Here is a 16,107-nt window from a genome sequence, read left to right on the forward strand (position 1 = left end):
TCCGGGGGGAGCATAGATTAGTGCAATGATCAGATGTTTAGAGTTGAATAGCGCGAATTCTATGTTTGCTATGGAATTGGATGTCTGCAGTGTCAGGCCTAGTGGTTTCTTGGCTGCTAGGAGCAGGCCTCCTCTTTTTTTACGTCTGGGTATGGATAGTATATCGTAGTTCTGGATAGGAAGCTGGTTGATTAGGGCAATGTCGGTGGGTTGTAACCAGGTTTCTGTTATAGCGCAAATATCAGGTTTTGAGTCGGATAAAAAGTCATTGAGTATGGTGGTTTTTTTGGATATAGATTGCGCGTTGAATAGTGTGAGTGAAAGAAGAGCCAGGCCAAGGCATTGGGTTATGGGTGTCAGCATGATGGGCCTGATTCTCTGTTGGTGGTTAAGGTGGGGTGTAGGGAGCTTAGGAGCTCTCCACCTTTGGTTGTAGATGATGGGGATAGCAAGTGGAAGCATGGTGGAAGGATGAGCGGGTGTGTAGACAGCAGGTTGGAGTACCCTCTAGCCTAGAGGTATCCGGGAGAAGGTGGTAGACTCCGATCTGGGACTGAGGGTTCGTCAAGGGCTAGTAGGTTAGGCCGCTGAACAGGCACTGCTTTTGCTGGCGCTAATGGAATAAGCTGTCGGGCTTACCTTGAAGAACCAGCTGGGTTTGAGACCTGGCTTCAGGGCTGCTCTTCTGGGCTGCACTAAGGGGCGCACAAAGGGGCCAGCCCCTTTGTCGTGCTCCTTCGGCGTGCGACGCCTAGACGGATGGGGCTTAAAGGTCTGCTGGGCTGACCCTGATTGGGTCGAAGGGCTTGTCGTGGGCGGGCCTTGTTGCGGTAGGCTGCGTTTCTTTTTTCCGTTTTTGTTTTTATTTTTCAGGAAATCAAGCGCGGCTGGCGCTGGAGCCTCCCCGGAGTGGAAGGCGGGCACTGACCTGACCTTCCCCCAGTGGGGCTTGGGCGCCGGTCGCGCAGGTCTTCAGATGCGGGCCGGGGACGGCGAAGAAAGAGAGATGGCGCCTCGGAGCGCGAAGATTTGAGTGTCTGCCGGGCTGACCCTGATTGGGTTGAAGGGCTTGCCGTGGGTGGGCCTTGTCGCGGTAGGCTGCGTTTCTTTTTTCCGTTTTTGTTTTTATTTTTCAGGAAATCGAGCGCGGCTGGCGCTGGAGCCTCCCCGGAGTGGAAGGCGGGCACTGACCTGACCTTCCCCCGGCGGGGCTTGGGTGCCGGTCGCGCAGGTCTTCAGATGCGGGCTGGGGACGGCGAAGAAAGAGAGATGGCGCCTCGGAGCGCGAAGATTTGAAGGTATCGTATTGTGAACCAAAGCAGAAAGAGGGAGTGTGGGTCCCCCATTCCCCTGCAGGCCTTGAGCCTCCTTCTCATTGAGATAATCCATGCTCAACACCTTCACCTCCATCTTTTCTGTCTCTTCATCTGGTTCTAGTAGAGCTCCTTTCTGTTCCTGCCCCCACCCGTCCTACAGACAAGCTCTCACCCTTCTCCCACCATACTCGGGCTCTCTTGTCCTCTCGATAAGGCAAAGCCTGAAAAGTTCTTCCCCTTCCAGAATCTCTGTGCTTTCTGGGAGTTGGAGTCCACCTCCTATTCTGATTTTCCTTTACATACTGGATCTCCTTCCCAGGTTTTCCTTACAGCCTACCTTCTTGTATTCACCAGGGGAATATAATGCCCATCACAAAACCCAATAGCAAATACTACTATAAAATCCACAAGAAATTCTCATGGCTGCTAAAATTAACATAAACCTATTGTGATGTAGTGCAGCGCTGCCGGGGGCAGGAATGGATAAGATACCATAAGGTGGCTGGTAATGCTAGAGCCAGCCAGCAGGGGGCCTATTTCAGACCGTACAGAAAAATGCCCGGGAGAGGGGCACCAGCCCACTCTCCCACCGAAATACGAGACAAACAACTGTGCCCTGCATCCCGCAGGGGACACAGAAGAAAAGGTCTGAACAAAGTCACAAAAATGTGACACAGCTGGCTAAAGATGTACCATGCGCAGAGGCTTGGGAGAAAGGTGAGGGGAAGGGGGGGGCCACTGCCAGGCTTGCACCTGTAAGGCTCAAAATGACACGGATGGGAAAGAGGGAAGGGAAGGGAAACCGTAACCCTGGCGGGGGGGCTTCGGGGTTGCTCCCGGTTGCCCAAGTGGGACCCCGAGGCTCGTAGCTACCTAGGGGCGGGAACGCCTCACTGCTCCCGTACACGCGCTGCTGTTGAAGGGCGTGCGCTACTGCCCGACCAGCCAGCAGGGGGCCTATTTCAGACCGTACAGAAAAATGCCCGGGAGAGGGGCACCAGCCCACTCTCCCACCGAAATATGAGACAAATAACTGTGCCCTGCATCCCGCAGGGGGCACAGAAGAAAAGGTCTGAACAAAATCACAAAAATGTGACACAGCTGGCTAAAGATGTAGACACCATGCACAGAGGCTTGGGAGAAAGGTGAGGGGAAGGGGGAGGGGAGGGAAGGGGGGGCCACTGCCAGGCATGCACCTGTGAGCCGCTGATGGGAAAGAGGGAAAGAGGGAAGGGAAACCGTAACCCTGGCGGGGGGGCTTCGGGGTTGCTCCCGTTTGCCCAAGCGGGACCCCGAGGCTCGTAGCTACCTAGGGGCGGGAACGCCTCACTGCTCCCGTACACGCGCTGCTGTTGAAGGGCGTGCGCTACTGCCCGACCAGCCAGCAGGGGCCTATTTCAGACCGTACGAAAGTTGCCCGGGAGAGGGGCACCAACCCACTCTCCCAATGAAAGATAGAGACAAACAACTGTGCCCTGCATCCCGCAGGGGACACAGAAAAAAAGAAGGCCTGAACAAGAGTCACAGAGTTGTGACGCAGCTGTCCAAAGATGTACATTCAAGCTCAGAGGCTTGGGAGAAAGGTGAGGGGGAAGGGAGGAGGGGGGGGAGGGGGCACTGCCAGGCACAGACAGCAGGGGGCCTATTTCAGACCATACGAAAGTTGCCCGGGAGAGGGGCACCAACCCACTCTCCCAATGAAAGATAGAGACAAACAACTGTGCCCTGCATCTCGCAGGACACACTATGTAACAAATTCAGATGTGCCCTGCATCCCGCAGGGGACACAGAAAAAAAGAAGGCCTGAACAAGAGTCACAGAGTTGTGACGCAGCTGTCCAAAGATGTACATTCAAGCTCAGAGGCTTGGGAGAAAGGTGAGGGGGAAGGGAGGAGGGGGGGAGGGGGGGGAGGGGGCACTGCCAGGCATGCACTGATAAGCCGCAGAAGGACATCGATAGGAAGGAGGGAAAGGGAAACCGTAACCCTGGCGGGGGGGCTTCGGGGTTGCTCCCGGTTGCCCAAGCGGGACCCCGAGGCTCGTAGCTACCTAAGGGCGGGAACGCCTCACTGCTCCCGTACACGCGCTCCTATTGAAGGGCGTGAGCTACTGCCCGACCAGCCAGCAGGGTGCCTATTTCAGACCGTACGAAAGTGCCCAGGAGAGGGGCACCAGCCCGCTCTCCCACCGAAAGAGTCAAAGAACTGTGCCCTGCATCCCGCAGGGAGCACAGAAGAGAAGGCCTGAAGAAAATCACACGGATGTGATGCAGCTGACAAGGAAGGTACTCTCCCTGCGCAGAGGCTAGGGAGAAAGGCGAAAGGGGGGAGGGGACAGCCAGCAGGGGGCCTATTTCAGACCGTACGAAAGTGCCCAGGAGAGGGGCACCAACCCACTCTCCCAATGAAAGATAGAGACAAACAACTGTGCCCTGCATCTCGCAGGACACACTATGTAACAAATTCAGATGTGCCCTGCATCCCGCAGGGGACACAGAAAAAAAGAAGGCCTGAACAAGAGTCACAGAGTTGTGACGCAGCTGTCCAAAGATGTACATTCAAGCTCAGAGGCTTGGGAGAAAGGTGAGGGGGAAGGGAGGAGGGAGGAGGGGGGAGGGGGGGAGGGGGCACTGCCAGGCATGCACTGATAAGCCGCAGAAGGACATCGATAGGAAGGAGGGAAAGGGAAACCGTAACCCTGGCGGGGGGGCTTCGGGGTTGCTCCCGGTTGCCCAAGCGGGACCCCGAGGCTCGTAGCTACCTAAGGGCGGGAACGCCTCACTGCTCCCGTACACGCGCTCCTATTGAAGGGCGTGAGCTACTGCCCGACCAGCCAGCAGGGGGCCTATTTCAGACCGTACGAAAGTGCCCAGGAGAGGGGCACCAGCCCGCTCTCCCACCGAAAGAGTCAAAGAACTGTGCCCTGCATCCCGCAGGGAGCACAGAAGAGAAGGCCTGAAGAAAATCACACGGATGTGATGCAGCTGACAAGGAAGGTACTCTCCCTGCGCAGAGGCTAGGGAGAAAGGCGAAAGGGGGGAGGGGACAGCCAGCAGGGGGCCTATTTCAGACCGTACAAAAGTGCCCAGGAGAGGGGCACCAGCCCGCTCTCCCACCGAAAGAGACAAAGAACTGTGCCCTGCATCCCGCAGGGAGCACAGAAGAGGAGGCCTGAAGAAAATCACACGGATGTGATGCAGCTGACAAGGAAGGTACTCTCCCTGCGCAGAGGCTAGGGAGAAAGGCGAAAGGGGGGAGGAGGGAGGGAGGGGAGGGGACAGCCAGCAGGGGGCCTATTTCAGACCGTACGAAAGTGCCCGGGAGAGGGGCACCAGCCCGCTCTCCCACCGAAAGAGACAAATAACTGTGCCCTGCATCCCGCAGGGAGCACAGAAGAGAAGGCCTGAAGAAAATCACACGGATGTGATGCAGCTGACAAGGAAGGTACTCTCCCTGCGCAGAGGCTAGGGAGAAAGGCGAAAGGGGGGGAGGAGGGGGGGGAGGGGACAGCCAGCAGGGGGCCTATTTCAGACCGTACGAAAGTGCCCAGGAGAGGGGCACCAGCCCGCTCTCCCACCGAAAGAGACAAAGAACTGTGCCCTGCATCCCGCAGGGAGCACAGAAGAGGAGGCCTGAAGAAAATCACACGGATGTGATGCAGCTGACAAGGAAGGTACTCTCCCTGCGCAGAGGCTAGGGAGAAAGGCGAAAGGGGGGAGGAGGGAGGGAGGGGAGGGGAGGGGAGGGGAGGGGACAGCCAGCAGGGGGCCTATTTCAGACCGTACGAAAGTGCCCAGGAGAGGGGCACCAGCCCGCTCTCCCACCGAAAGAGTCAAAGAACTGTGCCCTGCATCCCACAGGGAGCACAGAAGAGAAGGCCTGAAGAAAATCACACGGATGTGATGCAGCTGACAAGGAAGGTACTCTCCCTGCGCAGAGGCTAGGGAGAAAGGCGAAAGGGGGGAGGAGGGAGGGGAGGGGACAGCCAGCAGGGGGCCTATTTCAGACCGTACGAAAGTGCCCGGGAGAGGGGCACCAGCCCGCTCTCCCACCGAAAGAGACAAATAACTGTGCCCTGCATCCCGCAGGGAGCACAGAAGAGAAGGCCTGAAGAAAATCACACGGATGAGATGCAGCTGACAAGGAAGGTACTCTCCCTGCGCAGAGGCTAGAGAGAAAGGCGAAAGGGGGGAGGAGGGAGGAGGGAGGGGAGGGGACAGCCAGCAGGGGGCCTATTTCAGACCGTACGAAAGTGCCCAGGAGAGGGGCACCAGCCCGCTCTCCCACCGAAAGAGTCAAAGAACTGTGCCCTGCATCCCGCAGGGAGCACAGAAGAGAAGGCCTGAAGAAAATCACACGGATGTGATGCAGCTGACAAGGAAGGTACTCTCCCTGCGCAGAGGCTAGGGAGAAAGGCGAAAGGGGGGAGGAGGGAGGGGAGGGGACAGCCAGCAGGGGGCCTATTTCAGACCGTACGAAAGTGCCCGGGAGAGGGGCACCAGCCCGCTCTCCCACCGAAAGAGACAAATAACTGTGCCCTGCATCCCGCAGGGAGCACAGAAGAGAAGGCCTGAAGAAAATCACACGGATGTGATGCAGCTGACAAGGAAGGTACTCTCCCTGCGCAGAGGCTAGGGAGAAAGGCGAAAGGGGGGAGGAGGGAGGGAGGGGGGGGGGAGGGGAGGGGACAGCCAGCAGGGGGCCTATTTCAGACCGTACGAAAGTGCCCAGGAGAGGGGCACCAGCCCGCTCTCCCACCGAAAGAGACAAAGAACTGTGCCCTGCATCCCGCAGGGAGCACAGAAGAGGAGGCCTGAAGAAAATCATACGGATGTGATGCAGCTGACAAGGAAGGTACTCTCCCTGCGCAGAGGCTAGGGAGAAAGGCGAAAGGGGGGAGGAGGGAGGGAGGGGAGGGGAGGGGACAGCCAGCAGGGGGCCTATTTCAGACCGTACGAAAGTGCCCAGGAGAGGGGCACCAGCCCGCTCTCCCACCGAAAGAGTCAAAGAACTGTGCCCTGCATCCCACAGGGAGCACAGAAGAGAAGGCCTGAAGAAAATCACACGGATGTGATGCAGCTGACAAGGAAGGTACTCTCCCTGCGCAGAGGCTAGGGAGAAAGGCGAAAGGGGGGAGGAGGGAGGAGGGAGGGGAGGGGACAGCCAGCAGGGGGCCTATTTCAGACCGTACGAAAGTGCCCAGGAGAGGGGCACCAGCCCGCTCTCCCACCGAAAGAGTCAAAGAACTGTGCCCTGCATCCCGCAGGGAGCACAGAAGAGAAGGCCTGAAGAAAATCACACGGATGTGATGCAGCTGACAAGGAAGGTACTCTCCCTGCGCAGAGGCTAGGGAGAAAGGCGAAAGGGGGGAGGAGGGGACAGCCAGCAGGGGGCCTATTTCAGACCGTACGAAAGTGCCCGGGAGAGGGGCACCAGCCCGCTCTCCCACCGAAAGAGACAAATAACTGTGCCCTGCATCCCGCAGGGAGCACAGAAGAGAAGGCCTGAAGAAAATCACACGGATGTGATGCAGCTGACAAGGAAGGTACACTCCCTGCGCAGAGGCTAGGGAGAAAGACGAGGGGGGGGGGGGGGGGGGAGGAGGGGACCACTGCCAGGCATGCACCTGTGCACTGATGGGAAAGAGGGAAGGAGGGAGGGGAAACCGTAACCCTGGCGGGGGGGCTGTGGGGTTGCTCCCGGTTGCCCAAGCGGGACCCCGAGGCTCGCAGCTACCTAAGGGCGGGAACGCCTCACTGCTCCCTGTACACGCGCTCCTATTGAAGGGCGTGCGCTACTGCCCGAAAACAAAAGGCCTAAATGTGGACGGTGAGTACAAGCTGGGGTCCATCCCGAACCGAGCACAGGACGTCAGCCACCGCCCAACGCCAGATGAATAATGGCACCGTGTCTGTGGCCGCAGCGTGGGCGTAGACAGCCAGCAGGGGGCCTATTTCAGACCGTACGAAAGTGCCCGGGAGAGGGGCACCAGCCCGCTCTCCCACCGAAAGAGACAAACAACTGTGCCCTGCATCCCGCAGGGAGCACAGAAGAGAAGGCCTGAAGAAAATCACACGGATGTGATGCAGCTGACAAGGAAGGTACACTCCCTGCGCAGAGGCTAGGGAGAAAGACGAGGGGGGGGGGGGGGGGGAGGGGACCACTGCCAGGCATGCACCTGTGCACTGATGGGAAAGAGGGAAGGAGGGAGGGGAAACCGTAACCCTGGCGGGGGGGCTGTGGGGTTGCTCCCGGTTGCCCAAGCGGGACCCCGAGGCTCGCAGCTACCTAAGGGCGGGAACGCCTCACTGCTCCCGTACACGCGCTCCTATTGAAGGGCGTGCGCTACTGCCCGAAAACAAAAGGCCTAAATGTGGACGGTGAGTACAGGCTGGGGTCCCTCCCAAACCGAGCACAGGACGTCAGCCACCGCCCAACGCCAGATGAATAATGGCACCGTGTCTGTGGCCGCAGCGTGGGCGTACTCGGCCCCCACCACGCTGCGGAAGAAGGCCGAGCAGTCATCTGGGCTGCCACCGTCCAACGCCACCAGCCTGGTCCGATGAATAACAAATTTGGCGGTGGCGAGGAGGTAATTAACAAGATTGCCCCTAGCCCTCATCCGCTGGTTCCCAGGCGTGGCACATCCGTAGAGGAAGAGGTGAGGGCTAAAGTGCAGCCAGAAGTGGAGGAGGAGGGCCTTCAGCTCTGCGAGGAAGGGTGAAAGGCGAGGACACCGCAGGAAGATGTGCTCCAGCGAGTCCTCTACCCCGCAGAAACAGCACCCTCCTCCCGTACCCCTGACGCGCGCCAGCAGGCTGCCGGTTGCGACGGCCCCGTGGGCGATGCGCCAGCTCAGGTCCCCGGTGGGCTTTGGAATCAGTTCCGAATAAAACTGCTTCCACCGGGGTCCACGCGCATCGCCCAACACTCTCCGCCAGGGGGTGTCCGGGCGGCCGGAGAGAGAGACCCGGTGCACACAGTGGTGCACCAGGTCTGCGAGGGCCGCCCTCGTGGCGTCCTGGAGAGGGATCCGCCGCAACTCCTGCAGCCTGCTGAGGCTGCGGGAAGGGGGACAGGGAGGTCGAGGGGGTCCCTGTTGAATGGGGGGGCCAATTAGCAGGTCCGGGAGAACAGGGGTAGGGGTGGGCAGGGGTGGGGACTCCCGGCCTGAAGGACCCCCTCGGACGGGCTGGAGGGGCCGGGGGGTAAAAAGGCCCCGTATCTCCCTGAGCAGGTGACCGGCTACGTACGGGTGCCCCATGCCCATACGCTGGGCCAGCGCTTCTGGGGACACCCAACATCGCCGGTCAGTGCTCAGGAGATCTCCGACCCGTGTGGTTCCGGACGCTATGAGCCATCGGCGCACCTGAGGGGACTCCAGGGCATTCACAACCAGAGCGGGGTTGTGAATAAGGGGCTCTGCCGGAGTATCCAAACTCAGGGGCGCCGAGGGGTCTCGTGTTCCGGAGACCACACTCCAGGCTTTGAAAATGTCCTGGTAGAAGAGTGGCAGCGCAGGGAAGTCGCGTGCGTACACTCCCCTGTTGATTATCAAGAGCTGCCAGTCGTACCGCAACCCGCCCACATGCTGGAGGAAAAAGGCCCCCAGCGGGCGCCACTGCGGAGGCGGGTCTGCGTACAGGAACCTCCGCAAGGCCTGGAGCCGCAGGGTGTGGACCTTGCATCTAATGTCCACCACCCCCTGCCCTCCCTCCCCGAGGGGGAGCCCCAGGACACCCGCGGAGACCCAGTGCTTCCCCCCGGCCCAGAAGAAGTCCAGCAACTTCCTCTGGGTCCGGGAGATGAACTCCGAGGGCGGCCTCAGGGCGGCCAGCCGGTGCCACAGCATGCCGGACACCAGCTGGTTCACCACCAAGGCCCTCCCTCGGAAGGACATGAGCTTTACGAGACCCTTCCACGCCCCCAGACGAACTGCGATCTTCTCCTCCAACTCCTTCCAGTTCGCCGGGGCCGCGGACTTCGCAGCGGAGAGGTGGACACCCAGATATTTCAGGGTCCCCCTGCCCCAGGAAAAATTAGCAATCTGGCTAGGGGGAGGGTCCACCCGTTGCGGCCCTACCCAAAGTCCGGAGCTCTTGACCCAGTTGATTCGGGCCGAGGATGCGGATGAATAAACCCGCTGGCAGGCTCGCACCCTCTCCAAATCAAGTGGGTCTCGGACCACGAGGAGCACGTCGTCAGCGTACGCCGACAGGGTGATCCGCATCTCCGGCGTCCGCAGCACCAAGCCAACGAGCCGCCTGCGCAGAAGACACAGAAACGGCTCGATGGCCAGGGCGTAGAGCTGACCGGAGAGCGGGCACCCCTGACGTACTCCTCGACCGAATGCCAGAGGCGCCGTCAAGGACCAGTTGACCTTAACAAGGCACTCCGCAGAAGAGTACAGGACACGGAGAAGACCCACGAAACGGGGGCCGAATCCGAATGCCTGGAGGGTTCCCATGAGGTACGTGTGATCCACCCTGTCGAAGGCCTTCTCCTGATCAAGGGACAAAAAACCTACTGACAGACCGGCCCTACGGCAAAAATGAAGGTGGTCCCGGACCAAAAAGATGTTGTCAAAGATGGTCCGGCCCGGGACAGTGTAGGACTGATCGGGGTGGATCACACTCGCCAGCACAGACCCCAGCCGCTGCGACATCGCTTTGGCCAAGATCTTGTAGTCCGTGCAGAGCAGGGAGAGCGGACGCCAATTCCGAATGTCGCGCGGGTCCCCACTCTTGGGCAAGAGGGTCAGCACCGCGCGACGGCTGGAGAGGGGAAGGACCCGCAGGAGGTCAGGTCCTAGGAGGTCAAAAAAATGGGCAAAGAACTCAACGCTCAGTCCGTCGATGCCCGGTGTTTTATTGTTGGGCATCTGACCCAGCGCGGCAGAGAGGTCGGCCAGAGTGAAGGGCTTCTCCAGCCTCTCCCTGTCGCGCTGACTGAGCGCGGGAAGCCCATCCCACAAGTCCCTACAGGCATTCGGATCGACAGGGTCCGGAGAGAAGAGGGCAGAGTAAAAGTCCCGTGCCCTCGCCCTGATCCTTTCCGGCTCCGTGAAGGGGGTTCCGTCGGCGGAGAGTAAACACGTCATCCGCCCCTTCTTCCCCCTCCTCTTCTCAAGTGCGTAGAAGAAGCGCGAGCTGCAGTCCATTTCACGGAGGAACTGGACTCGCGAGCGCACAAAAGCCCCTCGGCCTCGCCGCTCCTCGAGGGCCCGAAGGGTGCGCTTCTTCTCCTCATACTCCGCCTGCAGCCGGTGCTCGGCGTCAGGGAGCTCCGCCTCGAGAGCGAGCAGCTCCCCCTTGAGCCGCTCCGTCTCGCGACGCCGCTCCCCGTTAACGTCTCTAGCATATCGCCTACAGAGAAGCCCGAGACGGATCTTCCCCACGTCCCACCAGTCGGCGAGCGAGGGGAAGTCCGCCTCGAGCTCGCGCCAGTCTCCCCAAAACTCCCGGACCGCCGTCACGAGCCGTTTCTCCTCTAAAAGCGAGTTGTTAAAGTGCCAATAGGCAGCACGAGGCCCGACTAGGTCGAACCTCACCCTCACGGTCACCGCGTGGTGGTCCGTGAAGGCCGCCACCTCATTGGCACTAGAAAGGGCTCGTGACATCAACCCGAAGGAGAAATAAAAACGGTCGATCCGAGAGCGAGACACCCGTCCGAGCCGCACCCTGATAAAGGTGTGGCCGTCGGATGCCCCGGGGTGGTGCGTTCGCCAGACGTCAGCCAGGGACAGGCGGTGGACCACCTCCCTGAGGACGGCCGACGAGGCGGGGTGCCGATCGCTCCCCGTACGGTCGCCGCGCTCGAGGGTGCAATTAAAGTCACCCCCGAGCACGACCTCCTCGTCGGCATCCAGGGCGTCCACGTAGGCCGACATCCGGCGAAAGAACGCTTCACGTTCGGGTCCGGCGGTCGGGGCATACACGTTAACCAGGTTAATCGTGCAGCCCTCGATCCGGGCCCGGAGGTGAAGCATACGACCGGCCACGACAGGTCGGACATCCAGCACTTCGGCCTGCAGGGATTCCGCCAGCAGGATGGCCACCCCGCCGGATTGCCCGACGGAGTGGTTGAGCTCCACCCTGCCGCGCCACCCCAGGAGCCAAGCCGCCTCGGTCTCCGGGGTGGATAGGGTCTCCTAAAGGAAGGACACCGAGTACCCTCCCGCCTCAAGGAAGGAGAGCACCCAGTGCCTCCGGAGACCCCCCCTGCAGCCGCAGACGTTCAGCGTGCCGAATGTCAGAGCCATTCTCTATCGGCAATGGAAACGGTCGCACGGGGCGGCAACTTACGAGGGGTCGCCCGCCCCATGCCGGTCCTGTTTCTCCAGCCCGTCAGGCTGGCCGAGCACCTCCTCGGGTGACAGGAGGAGGGTCGGCTCAGCCAAGGGAATGAGGGATCCCGGGAGGCCGCGGGACACAGCGGAATCCGCCGGCCCTCCCATCTGGGAACGACCCTCATTCCCAACCTCCCTGGATTGGGAACTGGACCTCCCCCTGGGGCCTGGGGCAGCATCCAACAAGCCAGTAGGCAGAGAGGAGCAGTGGGAAAGGTTCACCGTGTCCAACTCCATCTGGATGGAAACCACTGCAGCGGCAGGAACCGCCGAACACTCTGGAGCGGAGTGGGGGATCGCCTCTCCACCTGCATCCTCTCCCGCTTGCACATGTCCACTCTGAGACCCCGCTAAGGGTTCCGAGCCGCTTTCAGATCCACCCACCGGTGGCTCCGGAGGCCTTCCTCTCCCCTCCAACACAGCCCCGGAGGGCGTGACCACTTCAGGCGTCGGGTGAGGAGAGGGCGATGGAACAACAGGTGCCTCATCGGAGCCGTCAGCGGGAAGCGGACTATAGAGGGGGAGGTCCAGAAGGGGGGTGAAGGGGAAGGGGGACTCCAGGGGTCCGCCACAGACGAGTTCTAAGAAGCTATCCGCATCCCAGTCCTGCCGAGGAGCCCCCGACTCGAAGGCAGGCAGGCCTGAGATGCGCGGCGGAGCCCTCCTCTTCGGGCTGGAGGTGCCGGCCTCAGAATGGAAGGACCAAGTCGGCCCCCCTGCGGCGACCCCGGCGCCCGCCCCATCCTCGGGAAATCTCCTCTTCCTGGGCGAGCCAGCGGATGGAAGGGGAGCAGGCAAGGAAGCATTCTGCCCCACACAATCCGCCGGAGGCAGGACACTAGATGTTACACTTCCCCCACCCACCTCCCCCTTCGACGTTGCCGCCCCGTCCTCCTCCCGGTCTAAGGCCGAGGTGTCCATCTTGGAGCAGGGAGGGTCCAGCGGTGCAGCCTCCGACCCATCCTCGGAAAGTCCCCTCGCTCTGGGCGAGCCAGCGGATGGAAGGGGAGCAGGCAAGGAATCACTCTGCCCCACACAATCCGCTGGAGGCAGGACACTAGATGCTACACTTCCCTCACCCACTTCCCCCTTCGACGTTGCCTCCCCATCCCTCTCCCGGGCTAAGTCCGAGGCGACCACCTTAGAACGGGGAGGGTCTCGTGGAGCAGCCCCTCTGGCTGTGGTACCCTTCTGGCGAGCGCGAGCACCACTCCCCTTCTTCGGCGGAGGCCCCGCAGCCTCAGACCCGCCGTCCGAGGAGGGCGGAGCACCATCCACTCGGCCAGCACGGGGCGGCTTTGCGCGCTTCTCCCGGCCGCCACTTCCAGTACCAGCGTCGCCCGTGGAGTCTCCGGTACCCGAGGACGCACGTGGGGGGGCCGCCGTCACCGGCGACGGAGGAGAGTCCCGCAAAGCCTGCCGAGGTGGCGCAGCTCGCGGCAGCGGAGGCTCAACACGTGGAGCCGAGGCGACAGAAGGCGTCTCCGGGGATGAGGGGGCCCTGGCATCCGGGGTACCGCTCGGGAGCGCTGCGGCTCCGGGAGGACCGGCCGCAGGGGCGGCACTCACGCTCTCCGGAGGGACGCGACCCCGCTTCCGAGGACAGTCCCTCCGAAGGTGCCCGGCCTCTTTACAGAGGAAGCACCGGTCCTCCATAGTAGTGTAGAAAATTTTATAGGAGCGGTCCCCATCCCACACAGGGAACCAACCCTCTATACTGTCTGTCCCTCTGGGAAGGACGAGCCACGCCTGACTCCTATGGGACTCCACGTGCCTCAGCGCCGCGGACTTGAACCCCAGGGGCAGGACCGTGATCGAGGAGCGCAGGTCCCCCAGGACACTGAGCTGCTGCCTCAGCGCGGCCTCGGTCAGGAACGGCGGGACGTTTGATAAGACCACACGTACCCCCAGTGCGTCCAGTGGTTCCAGGGAGTGGTATAATCCATCGACTATTAGCCCGGTGACCAGGGCTTTTCGAGTGGCAGCTAGGGAGCGAAAGTAAATTACCGCTCTGCCGCTCTCTTTACTGGCCGAGTGGACGTTCTCCGCCCCGACCACTTGTGCCGCCGCCAGTGCGTATTCCTGTATGCCGGCCACGGCCAGTATCTCGCACCGGACGGCGTGTTGTCGACTGAGGCCGCATCGTCCCCCAGTGATGACGCGCAGGATCGGGGGGCGTGGCCTGCTCGAACCATCGCCAACAGGGTGGGCGGGGGGGGAACTGGCCGCGACGGCCGCGTACGACCTAGCGGCCGCAGGAGGCGTACCCAGGACCGGCTCCGCCCACTTGGTTTTCCCCTTCCTCTTCCCCCCTCCCTGGGCGTCTGCATGAATACCCTCGGCGCCTCCACTACCAGCGCCACGAGATGCGGCGGCGGGAGGGGCGGGGCCGCCTCCAGCCCTCGCATCCCCCAACAGGAGTCCAGGGCGCCGGGACACGGGCCCTAGGGGTCAGCTGGAGTGGAGGCCCCTCGTGGGCAGGTAAGTCTGTGGCTGAGGGAGGGCCGGTGGCCGACCCACCCTCGCTAATAGTGCCTAGATTAATAGTAACTGTCTTGGCAGCGCACGCAGATGGCGCCACCTGAGCCCGAGACGGCTGGTGGGAGATGACGTGGCCCATGGAGTCCCCCTTCTCAGGGGGGAGTGCCGCTACTGCCGGGGCTTCGCTTGTACACGGTGTAGAGGGAGGCTTGTCTGTCGCAGACTGGCTCAGACGTTGGACCCCCATGGAGCCCTCCTTCTCAGGAGGGAGCGCCTCTACGGCTGGCGCCGCATTCGTGTAAGGTGCAGAGGGAGCGTTTTCTTTTGCCGTCGGACCCAGACGATGGACCCTCGTGGAGTCCTCCTTCTCAGGAGGGAGCACCGCTGCGGCCGGTGCCTCGCCCGTACAGGGCACAGAGGGAGCCTTCTCTGCTGCCGCCTGACCCAGACGATGGGCCCACTGCACCTTTTTGAGGAGCTTTGAGGTTCGAACCTCAGGTGGTCTGTTGAACGTTGCGGAGGATCCTTCACCCGGACTTTCAAGTTCCGGCGCAACATCCGGGTCTTCCACTGGCTGCGCGGGCTCCACGACTCGGTGGAGCTTAGGCTTTGTAGAGGCCTTGTTTTGCCATCTCGCTGGGCCCTTACGAGGCATGACAGCTTTCAGAAGGTGCCCGAGGCGCTGATGGTGCCGCCGGTGATGACAGAAGGGGGGGGCCTCTACCCACTGGAACAGCCCTAATGTTGCCGGTAAGGATGTGCCTCTGCTGGGACCCGCAGCCTTCCGAGTTGGTGTGAGGTGAGTAAAGTAGAACTAAAAAAACAAAAGGAGAGGGAGGGGGAAAGGGGAAAACCAGGGGGGGGGGGGCAGGCCCTGGCAGTGGGGGGGGGGGGGGGGGGAGGGAAGGGAGGGTTGGGCAAGGAAGGGAAAAAGCTCGGGAGACTCAAGAGGCCTAGTAAGGCTCAGCTGGCAAAGTGGTGCACAGGCCTAAAGTGATACTGTGCACTGCAGTGAAAGCAATATGGGGAAGGGAAACCAAGAAAAAATAAGGGAGGGGGAAGGGGGACTACGAACTAAGGAGCAGACACAAAAGAAACCAGCACAACCAAAAAAAACCAAAGAAACCACAAGCAACACAGCAAAGGAGACAAGGAACAAACAAACTGAAAAACAAAAACACACACAAGCCGACAAACAAACAGCCAGCAACAAACAAACGAACAAAACAGGACAAACTTGCAAAGAACAAACAGCAGACAAACTGACAAACAAAAAACACACGAGCCTACAAACAAACAGCCAACAACAAACAAAGGAACAAAACAGACCAAACTAGTAAACCCTAAAGAAAGAGGAACAAAGAAAAAGAAAAAATGGGGGAGGGAGAAGAAGCAAACTGCAGCTACTCTGCCCCACCCAGGCGCCTTGCCTTGGAAAAACCTCAGCAAAAAGGGTGAAAAAAGTGGCTTACCTGAGGTGAGGCAGAAGCAGCCGCAGTGAGCTCAACCTCCTCGGGGGAAAGGGAAAGATTCTCCCCTGCTTTGGGGAGAAGAACCAGGGGAAAAGGCCCCTGAAAAAGAGAAAAAAGGTTCCCCTGAAGGAGAGCAAAAAAGGTAGCTGCTCTCTCCTCGGAGAGAGCTCTGGAATGCACCCTCCAGCCAGCAGGGGGCGCAGGTGAGGGCGAGAAACTACAAATCCCAGGTTCCTAGAACCACCACCTGACCTGTAGGGAGAGCCTGGAGGAGAGCAGGTGGCAGACTTGGACTGAGTCACACAGGTGAGCCTGGGGAGCTAGAGGAAGAGGGCGTGCCTAGGTAGCGGCAGTGGACAGAAAAAGCCAGTGCCAGGAAGCAAGAAGGGGGAGGAAAGGAAATGGAGGTAGGTTCCAGGGGAGAGGAATCCTCCAGCTGCCTCATGGGTACAGCCTAGCCAGAAAAGGGAAACTGATAACCTGTACCCTAA

General features: G+C 60.7%; 1 protein-coding gene across 1 annotated transcript in view; it reads right to left on the reverse strand.

The window, feature by feature from the left end:
• The window catches only part of DRD4 (dopamine receptor D4), a 74,591-nt gene extending 58,731 nt beyond the window's left edge, over nt 1-15,860 (reverse strand). Inside the window, exon 1 of the mRNA XM_029582895.1 lies at nt 15,617-15,860. The gene's annotated coding sequence lies outside the window, so the exon portion shown is untranslated. The remainder of the gene's footprint in view (nt 1-15,616) is intronic.
• Between the last annotated feature and the right edge of the window lie 247 nt (nt 15,861-16,107).

This window comes from Rhinatrema bivittatum, chromosome 17, assembly GCF_901001135.1.
Source record: "Rhinatrema bivittatum chromosome 17, aRhiBiv1.1, whole genome shotgun sequence".
In the NCBI taxonomy this organism is placed as follows: Eukaryota; Metazoa; Chordata; class Amphibia; order Gymnophiona; family Rhinatrematidae; genus Rhinatrema; species Rhinatrema bivittatum.